Source organism: Oryzias melastigma, linkage group LG4 (assembly GCF_002922805.2).
Source record: "Oryzias melastigma strain HK-1 linkage group LG4, ASM292280v2, whole genome shotgun sequence".
Lineage (NCBI taxonomy): Eukaryota > Metazoa > Chordata > Actinopteri > Beloniformes > Adrianichthyidae > Oryzias > Oryzias melastigma.
Window position 1 is genome coordinate 3,560,987 of NC_050515.1, and position 8,255 is coordinate 3,569,241.

Here is an 8,255-nt window from a genome sequence, read left to right on the forward strand (position 1 = left end):
CATGGGTTGAGTGGCATGTGATGTGTGTTCCATGTCAGTTCAGCTCCGATCATCCATTTTCATTTGATTGTTGTGCTTGTCAAACTGCTTGGATGCATTTGCGTCTGCAGCTGCTAAAACAGATGTGTTTAACATATAACAAGTCAGCTGATGTTAATAGTAAGTTTCATGCAGTGTGGCACATGTAGTGGATGGTAATAATAACAATAATAAAAAATCTACGTTTTTAGCATATCAGGATTAATATATTATTAATCTAAGTCACAGGAGCAGAGGGAATAGTATTTAGAATACAAAGTGGGACCTCCCATCTGCAACAGCAGCATCATTTTGTTTTAGCAGATATGACAGTGATTGAATTGACTTTCCAGACTGTCTGAGCTGTGCGGATGGGTGGGGGGAGTGCTGTAGTACTGAAGAGAAAAGATCGTATCAGGCCAGGAGGTGTCTGCCTTGGTCTAAAAGCCTGAGTCATGTTCACAGCTGTGAGTGTATGTTCAGGATAAACTGTGACCCTGAGTGGTAATCCACTTGAGTGCGAGCTGTGTGGATTACCGGAGTCTCTACACTTGTTTTTTCACCTCAAACAGATCTCAATAAAGCCAAATCTGATTAATAATTGCTGGCTATGTAATCAGAGTAGCTATTATATATTTTAACACATCATTTGCCTGAGCTGATAATGCTCAGGAAGACACTTTCTGACCAAAAGTATTTGTTCAGGTGTCCTAATCACCTGGCCTTGCCACAGGTATATAGATCCAGTCCTCAGGCATGCAGACTGTTTTTACAAACATCTGTGAAATAATAGCCATGCTTAGTGAATTCCAGCATGGAACTGTCATAGGATGCCACCTGTGCATTTTGTACTAACTTGTGTATCCTCCATAAAATAAATTTATGTTTAAGGGCCATTCTTACCTTATCTATGGCATACAAAACTGTAACTTCAAATTGAGCCTGCATCTCATGCCTTTTTTCTAAAGCTAGTGGTTCAAACAGAATCTTCTCATCAACATTTCTGAACACCTTTTCACACCGGTTTGGTGTAAGATGGCTGTAATCTCCCCATGCATTTGACTTTTCTGAAAGCACACTGTCACCAAATGTGAGTGCTCTTCTAAATTAGCCACATTAGCATCTGTAGTTGGCCTTGTATGCCCTCAATTATCCACTTCCAAAAATAACTCTACTTCCGGGTGACCCCCGTGTCTCAGACAAAAGAGAAAGTATTTAATTTTGAAATTGAATTTCAGTGAAAAATATGCCTGTTGGAATATTTTGATATTTAAATGGTTCAATTACTTCTTTTTGATAAGAGGGATTGTGATCAAGAAACTGAATTTAGTATTGGTAGTGTCCATCCAGGCCATGTCTCTGACACGGGGTTTAAAACTTAGAGTTGAACATGATGGCAAGCAACATGGAGCCCAAAGAACTGGCCACAACTCCCACAGAGCAGTAGGAGAAACCCGTCGTGAGACCAAACCCTTTAGGGAGTTTCCCCTCTAGGAACTTGAATAATGAACTGACTCATTTTGCTAGAGATCTCGGACTTTTCACTTTATTTCCTCTCTGAAGGAAAAACATCCACCATCTAAAAGGACATTGCATGATATTGTACATAACTAATTCTGTTCTGCTGTTGTTTATGTGGTCACTGTAGTAGAATATACACACATGGTTACAGTTTAATTTTGTCTTGTGTTATTTTTACCTTTCCACCCTGAGACGAACCTCTAGTCCAACAATCAGTTTCTTAGGTTGTAAAAGTGTCGTTCATATTCAATCGAAGCTTTGGTTGCAAAAGAAAACTTCCTAAAGTCTATAAATTTGCTTCTGTACTTCCTCTTCATAAAGGAGGAGACCCCTCAGAGGTAAATAACTACAGGCCAATCTCCAAGTTATCTAAAATGTTTGGAAAGCTGGTCAGTAAACAACCGAAGGAGTTTCTAGAATCAAACAGAATCTGATTCTCAGTCCAGAAAACATACAACCATTACATTTTAAACAAAGTTATTCAGTTACTCCTCTTCACTGCAATAAATAATTTTACTCTATTTATTGACCTCTCCAAAGCATTTGATGCTGTGGATTACACTCTCCTTGGTAAAAATGCTGGTCAGTATTGATCTCCGATCAAGGATAGCTTGATTTTTCGATTAATATGTGGCTCCATGTCTCTTCATGTGATCAAGAAATTTGTACCACATGTCTCAGTTGTAGGTCCTATTCTGTTCTCTATTTACATTAACAACTTGTGTCAAAACTTAGCAAATGCATCTTACCCTCTTTTTGCTGACGACACCGTCATTTACTGCTGGTCTCAGTCAACAACAAAAGTTTGTCAATCACACCTGAAATCACTGAACCCTTCTTCTATACTAGGAATGTTGATTCAATACGTCAATGTCTATCATTTATGCTGATAACTAATGCAACTTACATGTACTATTCCGTATCGATGTCATTAACCTACCCTCCAAATAACTGTTAATGTATACTTCCTCCAGAATCATGAAGTCACTTTGTTGCACCCAAACTTTAAATGTGAAGTCATTTTTTTGTTTCATGCTGTTTTATACTGTAACTGTATTTATCTGTGTGCCGTGTGCTGCTGACCTGTTGACCAGGTCACCCTTGAAAAGGTCTTAAATTATGTTTTATGCTGCATATTTTTAACTAGGTATGTGACAAAAATTTTCAAATTAGGTTGATTGCTCTGATTATATCACTGGAAAGGGCTGAAAGAGACCATTCCAACGGTATAAAGATAATTAAGATAGCTCAAAGAATAAGAAAGTTATGGCACGTTAAGCGATCAAAAGTAGGGTATAATTGTATTCCTGAATAAACAGCTAAACAGTGATATTTATGTGACCAGAAAAAAAGATTAGAGTCTTTAAATTGTCGTAACTTTCTCATTATTTATCCAATCCACGAAAGGAGGTCATCGTTGGAAAGCTAATCAAGCGAACTACAAGAATTAAGTTGCAAATTTAGAAAAGCAAGGCAAGGCAAGTTTATTTGTATAGCACATTTCATGTACAGAGACAATTCAAAGTGCTTTACATAAAACATTAAAAGAAACAATCAAAAGGAATAGTAAAAATGTCATTCATCATCATTCAAATCATTAAAATAAAATTAAAAGAAAGTAAAAAGATTTTAATTTAAAACAAGCATAGATAAACAGAAGGTCTTGGTAATCCTTTGTGGAAAGGGAAGGCATCTTGCTGCTAGTTAGCCTTGTGTTAGCTGCTGCTCCGTATATCAGGCTTCAGCTGCATGAAGGCCAAGTACACGTAGTGCTCAAGATAAAATGTTTTAAGAGGAATGCAGGAAAAAATCCCTTTGTTTAAAGTAAAAAAGAAAAATAAATCCGACCCGATGGTTTTAAAGTATTCAAAGGTTATTGCTGTGTGATTAAAAAAAGAAGAAAGGAAAATAATCAGCAAAAATTAAAAGCAGAAGGGGTAGCAAAGCAATGTGCGTCCGCACTCTAGCAAAGCAGGAAGTCAGTATTAAATCAATATTCATTTCCATATTATCAAATCATCATACAGAAATCTGCTCCTGTATGCCTGTAGACATCACTTGCAGTCAATCAGCTTGCTAGATTCGGTCCCATGACCTCATGTTCCAACATTCAATTCTTAGACACGGAGGCTTGCGAATTAAAAAATAGTATCTGCTAATTGTTTTTTTCTCATGAAAATTACAGGAGATGAAGAATAAATCAACATTAATCGACTAGTGGAGAAATTAGACGTCAACTAACTCTTTTTTTAAAACTGACGAGTGGTTTTGTGAACTGCAATTTTCGGCCGGAAAATTTCCTAGCTTGTACTGCATGGATTTAAAAAATTCCAAAAGCAGGTTAAAGAAAAAGTTCTGGACTATGATATAAGTAGATGTGCTCGCATGTATACTATCCACCGATTTAGTTACGCTTGTTCTAAGAAGGAGAGAACGCTGCAGCCTCACGCGCAGGCTGAACAGCAGGTCTGGCAGAAAGTTCTGGCGCCGAAGCTGCACAGACGCGCGTGCCTATTTTAACAGTTTGGACAAACATGCTAACAATCTGCTGTCCATAAAAGGAACTTGTCTTACATGTAAGAATCATCATAGTCAAACACGCAGAGAAGCTGCTGCAGCTCAATGGAGTCGGATAATCTGTAATGTGTTGTTTTAATTTGATCAATTCAGAAAGAAAGTGATTAATCAAAGAAGCCACATCGTGCTACATCAGCCCATCATATTCTGCAGTCGTATTATAATGGTGGATGATTCAAAGAGTGCCACTGCATTCAAATGTGTCCAGACTTCAGCAGCTGCCATTGTAGCTGTCAGTCTGCACGTGTGTGCACGTCTTGCACACTGTACATTGAGAGGGAAAAGCTGCAATTACAAAATATTTAGAATAGCATCACAAAAAAACAAAAATCATGACAACAATGTAACTGTTGCAAATGGAGGGAGATTCTCCTGCCGACATCCTCACACTGACGGACATTCATTGACTGGAAAAGTCACCTTGCAGGTTGCTTCCTTGCATGTGGCCTTTGGACAGAGAAAAATATTCTTCCATGGTTGCTGTGGTATTAAGGAGCCCACTGTGCCACACACCTCTGTGTTTTCAGGCCCTCATTCCAAGCAGACGTTTCTAAGGGAAACAGCAGCATCAATGACATCATTAATATCGATCTGTTGGTGTTTGTGGTTTCAAGTCAGAAGATTTGACCTCCAATGACTTAATCAGCTACAACGTTGATTCTGATCAACATACGATGCTGCTGTCTTTGTGATGTCACAGATGGAACAAGGTCATGGCAGAAAACTTCTTTCCAGTAAAATTCTGATCTCAGTTTTTTCAGCTTCTTAAATTCTCTGGATGATCATGTTTTTTAACAGTCTGGACATGATTGATGCACATTTATATTTTTCTGTTTTAAAATAACATGTTTCTGTTTCATTTGCTTGATTTTGTTCATACTTATGTTTGAAACAATTTTACATAAAATAAGAAATCGGTCTCCATTTGAGGTATGTTTGGCTGGAGAGTTAGAAATAGAGTAAATGGTTAATAGGTAAAAATGTTTTTCCTGAGTTGGGTGAAGGGTTTTCCTGTTAGGCTTTTGTTTTTAACAGGTTCCAAATCAAAATTAATGTATTTTATACATGTAAAAATATATATTTTTGTATACTAAAAGTGGTTTAGAGAAAAACTTCCTCACAAGACAAAAGTCCCAAAGTTAACAGAGAACCATATGAGTTTGGTTTCAAATCCAAACTGTGATCATCTGCAACTGCTTTCAGCCTCAGCGTCTCTCTGAGCGGAGGTCCATCCACGCGTTTTCTTGACTCACTGTGTCCCTTTCGGGTTACGGGGTCATCGGAACCTGTCCCGGCTGCTGTTGGGCGAAGGCGGGGTTCACGCTTGACAGGTCACACATGCAAACTTCCGAACAAGGATCAACCTATGAAGCAGGTTTTTGGACTGCAGAAGGAAGTCAGTGTCAAGATAAAACCCACATTTGCACAGGAGAACATCTGATAGGAGTTTTGGGTTCCACCTGGTCTGAGGTCTTCCTCACATCAGTCACATTTTAAGGGAAAATGGGTCTGGGCTCTTATGGGTTAAGGTGGAAATTTGTAAAGATTTAACTTAATTTGAGTGTAAGTTCTTTTGGGTTAAGGTAACTCCAACTCCAATGCTTGTTCTTGGTGTTCTTACTGTTTCTTCTGCAGACATCAGGAGTTTTTCCTCCCAGTACGCTGATGAATTTTCTGTTCCTGCCTTCGTCTGCGGCTGCATCGTTTGATCGCTCAGGATGTTCTTGGCTGATCTGTCCAGTCAGGAGTGCTGTGCTGGTGATTCCCTCCATTTCAGTCATTCTCAAATGCTCCCACTGCCTTCACCTTGTCGTACGAATTTAAGGTGCATGCCATCAGCTGTTGATGACACAGTGCTGCTTCATAACTTGTACTGTAAAAATCATATTCTCAGTGTGGTGTGCACTTTGTGCTTTATATTATTTTCATAGAAATACAACCATGCAAAAAGCTTTTTCTGAGCAAAAAAACTTTTGCTTTAAGACTGACTTAAACTAGTCTTGTGTGTTTTCCCTGTAACTGTGTGACATGTTGACACATTTTGACAGTTTGAAGCTCTGCCAAGTGCTAACAGGCTCTGCGTCTGCAGCCTGACTGACAACAGGGAGGCGAGCGCCCGCGGTTCCTGAACGCTACACCGCTTCAGTGAATGTTGCCAGTCTTTTAAAGAGTTTAGTCTCTTGCTACAAAGGAGGCAGTTTTAGCTGAGAACACAATGCAGGACAACACGCTTCACTTGAAAATATCTTCTTTGCCGGAAAAATATTGCCAATCGCCACATATGACCTTCCAGCTGCTGAAAAGTGACGGATGGGACATTTCCAGCATGCTTCAGAAATACTCAGAAATATTTCTGATTTAGTTTATTTGGACAAACTGAGCTCTGGAGTCTAGTCTTTTCTCATCATTGACACTGATACTCCATTATTGTTGGTTCACTACAAACTTGGAATAGATGTCCATGTCTACAACTGAAAAACTTAAAGTAAAATATTTTTGCAAATTCACAAAGTTGATTTGTTCATTTTTTTACTGAGGACCAAAATAAGTGAACTTATTGCTGCTTGGGTGAAGTGGACTCTCATTATATAGATTATGTTTTATCTTTTTTTTGTTAGACAGACGGAAAACAAGAAGAGGGAAGGATGTTGGGGAAGGGGGTTAAGGGCACAAAGGAATGATGAAAGAGGGGTGTTTAGAGAAATTAGAGGATGGTAATGGTAAAATTATAAAATAATAAGATGTTGCAAGATGCATGGAGGTGTGAATATTAATCTAAAATGGGCAGGGTGTTATGGCTACAGTTCAACAACCCAAATGCAGAGAACACTTGGATGCAGAAGGACAAGTTAGAACTTATTTAATCGCCTTAGTAAAAAAAAAAAAAATCCCCATCCTTGATGGGAAAAAGGAGAAAACTGGTAAAATAAAACAACAACAAAAACTAGTGAGTAACATGACAAGAAAACCTAACAACATGCAAAAAACTCCAACACAGAGAGATGAAGCAAGGGTAGATATATATAGGCAAACAACTAAATTAACGGATGCGGTGTAGCTCTGAACTCCTCCAGCAGAGGAAGCACAGGAAGTGGGCGGGAGCAACAAGGAGGAGCCACAGCAGACCTGGACAGAAACAAGGGGGAGAAAAAAGAACAAAACAAGCAGAACGGTGCTATTATGCCCCCCACCCCACCCCAACACCCATCCAACAGAACAATCCCACCCCCCAAAACATACTGGACACTATCAAGAGACATAAGCAAGCATGCACCACTTATAGTGGGGCGGATATGTGACAAAAAGTAAGGGAGTTGTTCACTTCTGGCAGAAAGCATGAAACTTTCTATATAAGGGTTTTAAGGTATGCTGATTCCAATAAAACCAGAAGCCACGCTCCCAAACCAACGGTTCTGCTCAAAATCCAAGATGGCGTCCAAGATGGCCGCCATTTCTAACATGAGACATATCTTTTAAACAGATGGGGCTAGCACATCATGCAATACCACTTAATATACTAAATCAGACACAAAGAATCTATTTCTTAAACTATTATTATTATTAGGAGCTTATTAAGCAAGTTAATTAGGATTTTTGTGGAAAATTTACAAATTTTGGTTCGGCAGATAGGACAATACTCTTAAGTACTCATACATATCATGTTACATCTTGAACACTTATTTGGTAACATATACCAACTTCTGAATCATCGAAGATATTGAAATATCTTTGATTGAAAAAAATATACATATAATTGTATGATTTGTACATATGACAATGCAGCAATTTGGCTTAAATCATACATATCATGTACTAACAAAACTTAAAACTTTCAACCCCCTTTTCTTTTAGGGAACAAGGGATTTTTTGGGAATAGGGAATTTAACATATGATGACACACAATAAATTTTTTAAATATTCGGTTTATACTACAATGACTATAGATTATGGAGTATTTTCACACAGGCTGTTTTATTCATACATCCCATCAATTCAGTAATTCAGTAATTTAACACATAATGACTCATTTCAGAATTGAACATGTTAATGTACACTATTCTTACCAGTAAAGACAAACTTTATTCACATTTTGTTAATCTATTGAATGATCAAAACTTATATATCATGTCATACATCAT